The sequence below is a fragment of the Mastomys coucha genome, unplaced genomic scaffold (assembly GCF_008632895.1).
Source record: "Mastomys coucha isolate ucsf_1 unplaced genomic scaffold, UCSF_Mcou_1 pScaffold9, whole genome shotgun sequence".
NCBI classification, from domain to species: Eukaryota; Metazoa; Chordata; class Mammalia; order Rodentia; family Muridae; genus Mastomys; species Mastomys coucha.
Genome location: NW_022196915.1, coordinates 85,169,319 through 85,170,062, shown reverse-complemented (window position 1 = coordinate 85,170,062; position 744 = coordinate 85,169,319).

Below are 744 nucleotides of genomic sequence, written 5' to 3'. Positions count from 1 at the left end.
TTTTTTTACAGTCCAGACTTTACCCCCCTCCTGGTCCACTCTCTGACTGTTCCACATCCCACATCTCCTCCTGTCCATCCACCTCCTCCCTGTCTCCAAGAGGATGTCCCTACCCCCACTCCACCAGACCGACCCACTTCCTGGGGCTCCAAGTCTCTGGAGGGTTAGGTGCATCTTCTCACTGAATCTCACATGCTCTCTAGTTCCATGGTTTGTTACACAAGCAGAGTTTACATTCAGTCTTTTAAATTATGTTTTAAGAAAAAAAATTGACTTATCTGGGGAAATAATTCTCCATCACTTTCTTTCTTTCCACGAGTAACTTAAAGAAACACTTTTAATGCAAACTACCTCAGTAGTCACTTTCTCGGTGCTTTAACGAAATGCCCAAGGCTGCTAACTTACACAGAGAAAAATTTATTGAGCTTGTAGTTTGGGGAATACAGTGTGTTGAAGCTGTTGGTTTGGCTCCTCTACGTGTGATGAACAGGCAGCTCTTTTCCCTGCGTATAACACTCCTTGTGAGACATGCATTTTCTTTCTAGTCTCTACACTGCTCGGGGCCCACTGTGGCTTGTCAACTGAGTGCCATCTACAGAATTTTGAAAGGTTTATGTATATTTTCTTGATGGTTGGGAGATAGTGGATAATCATTGTTAGAGTTAGGTCACAGATCAACTGGGGACAGAGAGGAAGGAAGGGCACATTAGGCTTGATTCCAATGACAATCTTCAAAGGTTATAC